This window comes from Atractosteus spatula, chromosome 5 (assembly GCF_055471065.1).
Source record: "Atractosteus spatula isolate fAtrSpa1 chromosome 5, fAtrSpa1.hap1, whole genome shotgun sequence".
NCBI classification, from domain to species: domain Eukaryota; kingdom Metazoa; phylum Chordata; class Actinopteri; order Semionotiformes; family Lepisosteidae; genus Atractosteus; species Atractosteus spatula.
The window spans coordinates 3,386,292-3,393,733 of NC_142710.1; the positions used below are offsets into that span (position 1 = coordinate 3,386,292).

At 44.0% G+C, this 7,442-nt stretch overlaps 2 non-coding genes across 2 annotated transcripts; one reads left to right on the top strand and one right to left on the bottom strand.

Moving 5' to 3' along the window:
* Nucleotides 1-530: 530 nt before the first annotated feature.
* Nucleotides 531-612, bottom strand: trnas-aga (transfer RNA serine (anticodon AGA)). The gene has a single exon. It is a non-coding gene; the product is annotated as a tRNA-Ser (tRNA).
* A 4,382-nt stretch (nucleotides 613-4,994) lies between these two features.
* On the top strand, nucleotides 4,995-5,067 carry trnar-ccu (transfer RNA arginine (anticodon CCU)). The gene has a single exon. It is a non-coding gene; the product is annotated as a tRNA-Arg (tRNA).
* The last annotated feature ends 2,375 nt before the right edge of the window (nucleotides 5,068-7,442 follow it).

Below are 7,442 nucleotides of genomic sequence, written 5' to 3' on the forward strand. Positions count from 1 at the left end.
GGATCCCAGCCATTCCGGAACAAATTCTCCCCCCTGCGCTCTGGCAAGCGGTACCGCGCTGTTAAAACAAGATCCACTGGACTCCAGAACAGCTTCTATCCCACTGCAGTGCGCGTCCTCAACAGCTAACTGCAGGGCTTCAGACTCAATGCATGTCCACACTCTGCTCTAACTCATGGTCTACTATGTTTTTTTGTCACTACTACATACTTATTGTCCCACAACATATTGATGGCTCCTGTTCTATTTATTGTTTGTAATGTACTGTCTCCATTGTTGTTGTCCAGAGAGATCAGTGAGAATAAGAATTCCAATGTACATGTACATATGGCAATAAAGTTCCCTACTCCTCTAGTCTACTCGTGTCAGATACACAGAAGATAAGAAGTGAGTTTGATATGTCTTTGTATTATCACATAATAAAGACTCCCTGTCAGATAAAATGATACTACAGACGTGCAGCCCAGTCTGATAGAAATGCAAATGTTAATTGACATGTTATTTGGATTCACCAAAAGGAAAAACACACCCGTAGTCGGCAGGATTCGAACCTGCGCAGGGAGACCCCAATGGATTTCTAGTCCATCGCCTTAACCACTCGGCCACAACTACACAGAAACCTAGAATAAAAATGGAGTAAAAAGCAAGCGGGAATTATAACTAAGCGGTCTGAGTGTGGGTCGTGTCGTGGGTGACGGGGAAAAAGTGTCTCCCACTTTCATCATTCCATCCCGGAGCAGATCAGAAAGGAGACAGAAATGAAACTGGTTTCCCTCTGAGCGTCTTCCAGGCTGTAATACGCGCGCTGCCTGTTCACGAGCGACGTGGCGGACTGACCGCTGTGGCCACCAGGTGTCGCCAAAGGCGAATGACGAGAACTGTGACACAGAGAGACACCCTGTCAGATAAAATGATACAACAAACGCGCAGCCCAGTCTGGAATTAAATGTTAACAGAGATGTTACTTGAATTTATTCTAGTCCATCACGTTAACCACTCGGCCACGACTACACACGCATCCTCACCTTCTCCCGAACTGACACGGGCTCGTTCCCACATCATTTCCAACCCAAAATCTCTCTGCGTGATTAATTTGCTATTTCTATCTCTCTATATCGATCATCACCAGCGGATCCACTAAGGAAACAAAAGGTAGGAGAACTCAGAGGACGATCCTTCTTTCACAAGGCTGGTTAGCTCAGTTGGTTAGGGCATGGTGCTAATAATGCCAAGGTTGCAGGATTGATTCCCGTACAGGCCAGTGAGTCTCATTTTCACACACCCACTATTTCTAGTCTACTGACGCAGAAATACACATCATTATGGAAAGACGACCTATGAATCAATCAAAATTACTTCCACTTCTCTTTATTGGTGGAAATCGCAGAAAAAAACGGAACTGTTTAATCTTCGGATGAACTTCTAAAAAGAATCTCCCGGGTTACAGGCAGGGATACTCACCCCTATACTAACGAGGAGCGGGAGCTATGTTTCCTGTTAGGAGACGTTTCCTCTCGGGGCTGATATTTCAGGATTTGGCTTTCATTTTGATTATCTTCAGAAACGTGTTCCCAGCTGTGGTACTGCTCCCCACGGACGCTACTAACACGTTCGGAAATGATTATTTCAGCTTCGGTTTTGAGTTTTAAAACGCGTTAAGAAGTCCTTCCGACAGAGCACGGGCCAGGTGAGAGGAAATGGTATTTTCACCGGCTCTCGGATGTGTAAAGACGCCCATAAACTGGTAGTGAATACTACCTCCCAAAGGGGAGATGGGTATCTAACACGGGCTCGTTCCCGCATCATTTCCACTCCAACCTACTCTCTTCGTGATTCATTTACTATTAATTGATTAAATGATTCTCGCTTTGGGTGCGAGAGGTCCCGGGTTCAAATCCCGGACGAACCCGTCTTATTTTCTATTGTAGGAAGACATATCCAGCCCTCCTCGGAAGCACAGCAGAGCGAGTGTCGTGAGGTTATAGCCAGGTGCTGCAGCTGATGGGCTGATTGCTGGTTTACAAGATCCGATGGTGGAGACACCTTCACCACTCGGAGTTTATCTGATGCTCTCATATATCATTATTTTAAAAACGTGCGAGTGGACACCAAGCATCATAGCGAGAAATCGAACCGTGTTTATCGCTGACTTAACATCTCGTATTCGGCGTGGAAGTGAAGAACACACATGCATGAGTGAACGTCTTACGCCCCATCTGTGAAGAGCCCAAAACATGATTGATCCCTGCCCCGTGTGAGGATCAAACTCACGACCTTCAGATCATGAGATTGACACACTACTTGCTGCACTAACGAGCCTGGATGATGGCTGCTTGCCAGCTCATGTCGAAATGAACATTATATATATGAACATTATTTTCGTGTGACTGTTGTAACAGACCATATTCCCCCAAAAGATTAAAACGCCGAGCTGAAGAAAAGGGAAGATTTCATCTTCATAACTCACCGGTAAAGAGACCAGAACACCACGCGAAGTCAATAAAGCGCATTAAACTGATGACCACAAAACTTTGAAACGTACATCTGGCAAACAACGTTCAGAAATGGAGTAAAAAGCAAGCATGAGTTATAACTAAGCAGTCTGAGTGTGGGTCGTGTCGTGGGTGACGGGGGAAAAGTCTCTCCCAGTTTCATCATTCCATCCCGAGAGTGTTTGTCCTCTCTAGTACATAGAGCGCAAAAGCTGTAGGATGCGGGGATCATCCCGCTATCTCTCGCATGCTAAGCGAGCGCTCTACTATTTGAGCTAATCCCCCTTCCTGTGTTAAAGGTCAGCTCCCTCCCGTGCACATTAAATCCCTCACGAGTCTTCTGCGCGATCGCACACTCGTGAAAAACACACTTGAAATCAAAGCACTCACGACCTCTCTGGCTTGTTGGTTTGAGTTTGCTGTTTGGTTGCAAGAGAACCCGGCCTCAAATCCTGTCTTATTCCATGATTACAAGAACATACGTCCAGCTCTGTTCGTATTTTCTGCTTTTATGAAACGACTCCTGACACACTGCGATTTTCTCATGTTGGTTTTTTAGAGTACATCTGATTGACTGGTCTTCTCTCTTGCAGGGAGATGGGACTCTTCAGTGAGGGAGTCTCCCACTTGTGTGTAATTAGCAGGAACCGCAGAAGCCCTGAATCAGAATATTTCTAGTGCTGTAATTGAGCAGGAAGTCCAAGCGGTAAAAGCGTTGGACTTAAGATCCAAGAGACATAAAAACCACGTGGGTTTCATCCCCAGTCCTGGTAGACTTTCCTTAATTAAGGAGCAAGTAAAGGTTTATTCTCTGCTGAGAAGAAAACAAACACAATGTTTCGACCGTGGAGCCTTCTTCGAGTGTCTAGAATTACACGTCATTGTGACAAGACTATGCTCTGTGCTCTGTTTACAACAAAAACCACATCCCGTCTAGGTCTTGCTGAAGGAAAAATGTACTTTTCTCTGTATTTTTGGAAATTCTTGGGATAAACTTTTGAAGAAATGTTGATTTGTAATTTGTCCATTTTTAACTCGGCTAAAAACACTTTTTCTAGATCTCCTTTTCCATCTGTCTGTGCTACTGCTCCTCCTCACACACTACTAACACGTGTAGAATCAGTTGTTATTCATGAGGTTTCTAACGCTGGAAATTCTTTCAACTGAGCTTGGGACAAGTGAAAGCACACGGTAATTCGTACATCATCTATACACATTTTCATTCTCATTTCTGTTACCAGTAAGTGACCAACGACCAACAGCAAACATGTGCTCCTCGTTAGTATAGTGGTGAGTATCCCTCCCTGTCATGCAGGTGATTGGTGTTCATTCCCAATGGGGTGACAGATAACTTTTTAACTACCTCACTTCAGTTTAAAAAAAACCAACGTTTTAACTCCGTTAATTGTTAATTTACGTTAATTCTATGAAATGATTACATAGATATGTGTCCAATAACATGACTTCTCTTCTTACGGGTGAGTAATTGCAAGAGTTTGAGCCCCGTCCATGGTGAAATGCTAAACAATCGGCAATCTGTGCAGGAAGGAGCCCCTCTGAAAAGAGCACCAGGGCACAAGCTCGTCTTTAATCCCATTGACGTTCTTCACTAGAGGCATGGGGTCGAACCACACTTCTCACACGCGCTTGCTTCCCCTCGTGTGTGAAAGTGTTTTATGTGTGATTGAAAATGAAACAAACTCCAGTCTCCGGTTAGAGCTGAAACAGCAATCCAGAACATGCCGCCCGCTTGAGTCTAGATCTGACCCAAAAATAAACTCATTTCATTCTTTATTATTGGACATTATTTTTTTAATTAGTAACTTAATATGCAGGACACACTAATATAGGATTCTGACGTTGTCGATCTGCTATTTGTATATAAGTGAATGTCGCTATTGAATTGATGGAAAGATCAGTGGGTTTGGTTTTCTCCTGTTCACCACAGAAGTCCCGCCCTTGGTTCTTACGACCCGCCGCCTCCGTCTCTGTCCCGATCCGAAGCAGTCGGTTCAGTTCGCCTGGGGTTCCGATCCAGACTCGGACCTGAAAGAGCTCTTCTTTTCTTTCACACGTAGTGATCAAAACTCTCAGGGGGAACTTTCACAGTTAATGATGTTTTCAGGAACAATAATCACACATCACGGGAACAAGTAAACATTTATTCCTGCTGAAAAGAGAAGAGAAGACACAACGTTTGGGCTGCGGAGCCTTCTTCGGGTGTCGGGAACAGATCATCAGTCACTGTCGATCATTAATTGCATTTCAAAAATCACACACAGTTACATCTCACAAAACATCTCATTAAAATCTGTACTTCCACAGGAATGGGCAATGAAGCAACAACAAGGTGACACCTTCAACACCGGAACTGGACACCGGTCCATCTCGGGTCACAGTAAATTTATTACTGAATAAAATCTGTAATTTCACAAGAATTATTGATGAAGCAGAAACACATTAATTGTCATCTGACCTGAATGAATCCCTTGTGAATTGTGAGCCCCAGTGGCCTAATGGATAAGGCACTGGCCTCCTAAGCCAGGGATTGTGGGTTCGAGTCCCATCTGGGGTGTCTCCTCTTAAGAGTTCTGTGATGAGTGAACAACTTGACTGTGTATGTCCATGATTTTTTTTTATATATAGTGCCTTTAAAAGTGGCTTCTCTAAGCACTTTATAGAATGACCACAACAATAAATGTCTACATGGGTTCAATCCCCACTCCTGGTAGACTCTTGTTATGAACTTGAGTTTTTAATCCACTTCATATGAGGTCAAATCAAATCCACTCAAAGTTTATCAAATGCACAACAATACGGTGTGCAGCAGTAGTTGCTGGCAATGAAATGTCTTTTTCTGTGAGCTCACAAAAATTACAAGAATCACAAAAATTCACAAAAACACAAAAATCACAAAATTGAGGTTACATTTGTAGTGTTTCATAGCCGTTCAGGGACGCCAAATATGTAACCATAGTGGCTCTCTGAAGGCACCAGTTCTGTAGGGTTTGGGCATTTACTGAGACAATTATTAATTGTAGCAGTAAATCACAAAGTTGATTCTTTTGATGGCTTTAGAATCCAACCATGCGACATAACTCAAACAACGCACACACACAGGTACTAATACACGAGGATACATTTATTAATACATAGAATATGCATATAAACCTAACAGATCTTATCGAGAGGGTTATCAGAATACAAAAGATATATATATTCAATCAGTTACGAAGTGTTACACATATCAAGAGGACATACGTTCAGTATATCATTCATTAAGACCGTTTCGTAAATGAACTTGGTTATAACTTCTACATTAGATACTCAAAACAAGTACATAACTCTTAGGAATTAAATTGATATCAACTGGTTGGGATAACAATTGAATTCTCGAGCTGTAATGCATTGAAGTTGAATACTCATCCAATTTCTGGGGATTCAGATCTCCTGCAGGCACAAACAATCAGCTGCAGGCTTGTTGCTGTCCAATCCGCGCTCTCTGGCTCCGTGCCAGGCTGTGCTGTGCGGCTTGCGATGGTGCGCTGCTGATGCTCACTGACCGGCTAGTTAGTGTTGGCTTTAACTAGCAAAGTTTGTGCACAGGAGAAAAGATGACTGTGGATCCCAGCAAGTCAGGAAGAGGACCGGTTCGTTCCTGATGAAGAGCTAGTTCTGAATAGTGATTCAGCTGTCCACAGTTCTGACCTGTCCACGAGGCCTGCTGCTGGTTACTCTCTGGCAACCTCCACTCTAGACTCTTAGAACAAAGGAAAGTTCTGGCACTCGGACACACTGGCCGTTCCGTGGTTGTCCGGGCTGAGTCTCAGGATGGTCAGGAGGCGCGCTGCGAGAATGTCCTGCCCTTGGGAGCCTTCTGCTCCTGGGCCATCCTGCCCTGGAATTCTCCTTTGAATTCCCTTTAGAACAGTCCACAGAAGTCCACTCCTGAATCTTACTGAATCTCCCGAATCTGAATCTCGTTGAATCTGAATCTCTCAGGCTCTCTGTGTTGCCTGTTTTTACCTGGAGGAACTTCAGCTCGTTGATTGGCTGAAAGTTCCATGGGCATCAGAGTCCCACGTGGGTTACTCAGCCCTACCAGTCCCTGATTGGTTGATCAAGGTGAGATATGAGTCACTTAGTCCTGACACTTAGTAATGCAGTCCAGATGTCCATCCGGCACTCCCTAGACTGATAGGCGCCAGTGGATGACCATTGATCATGATAGCCAGACTTAGCTAAGTGCATCCGCCTTTGGGAGCTGTCCTAGGAAACCTTAAATCACCCTGCACTAATGGTCTCTCTGTGGCTGCACCACAGAGATGAACAGAGAAATGGGGCCTCATTTGGGAAGCTCAGAAACACTTAATTCTGCCTTATTATTAAGCCTCGCCGCTACATATCCCCCCTTTTTGAAGGTCACGAGGTCCTGAGGCGTTGTTGCCTTCAAAACAAAACAGAGTTAAGTGATGTCCCTTGCCATTAGAACATTAATCTTAAATGTCTACATTACTCCTCGAGAATTCATACCGGAACCAGCATTGGATACAAACAGGATGAATAACATCTGGAGTATGTATAAACACGGTAGGAGACATTATCTAAGTCTAGGAATTACACATCAGGAAGCTCACTGTCAATATCTGATACCTCTGTAGTAGATATTTGGGGAGAAGTCACTTCCTTTCTTTTGACATGCTACCTTTGACTCATTCATGCTACCCGGAGTACATCTTGATGTGAGAGTACATCATTCAGAGTACACTGTCAGTCATGATCCAGCTACCTGGCAGTAGTGTTACAATAACAACAGTTCCTGTTCCCAGCCCCCCGATAAACCACAACACCTGTGTTGGGTATCTGCTAGGGTGGTTTGGAGGTTTGTTCCATTAAAGCAAACTAAACTACCTGTACCTCTTCAGGGCTTACTGTTTCTTGGATTTCTAT